This window comes from Haplochromis burtoni, unplaced genomic scaffold, assembly GCF_018398535.1.
Source record: "Haplochromis burtoni strain Fernald_Lab_line unplaced genomic scaffold, NCSU_Asbu1 Contig_67, whole genome shotgun sequence".
Classification (NCBI taxonomy): Eukaryota; Metazoa; Chordata; class Actinopteri; order Cichliformes; family Cichlidae; genus Haplochromis; species Haplochromis burtoni.
The window spans coordinates 1542820-1543577 of NW_024582428.1; positions in this window are offsets into that span (position 1 = coordinate 1542820).

Consider the following 758-nt stretch of genomic DNA (forward strand, 5'->3'; position numbering starts at 1 on the left):
GCTTTTCGTGTGAAAACTTTGTGTTTTGGAAACAATTGATAAATACTTTTATCAGCCAGTAAATCAAATGCAGCAGAATGATTTAATCATTTATTATCCTCAGCATTTTTAATGAACCACAGAAAAAATTTGACTGTAATATTATTTTCTGATTTGATATATTGTCGTATTTCAGCAGTACTCCAGGTGCATCAAGGACAAGCAAAATAAGAAAACATCAATATACTATTTTTCAAATGTTCATATTTAAAACGGATTGTTCACAATAAAATGATAAAAGGCAGTTAACAACAGCATAACATTAATATAAGTAAAATATCTTCCAGTGCTCAGGTGAGAGATCAAGTTTGTTTCAAGGCAAATTTAATTAATTGTGCAGTATTATAGGTTTGTAGTAGACGTGTTTATCAGGATGGAAGCTCTCGGAGTGATTGATCTCCTGGGATTTGAGCTGAAGAAACAAAATAGTCACTGAAGGACAAAAGGAGATGAGGAAAAAGAGTTACACTCTTTGATACAGGTAGAAAGTATTACCTGACTGAAAGCTATGTTGAAGAAACAAGTGCAAGGTAGTATGTCTTGAAATATATGTGCTGTGTTTTATAAACCTCATTGTATACAAAAACTGACTCCATCTCTATTTTCCTATGCAAATGTCCAATGGACTTTTTACGCTACTTATCATAGCAGGGCAGGCGCAAAGTTTGAAAACATTCAGGTAAGCTTGTGTTCAGCGGTGAATCAATCGAATCAGAGCA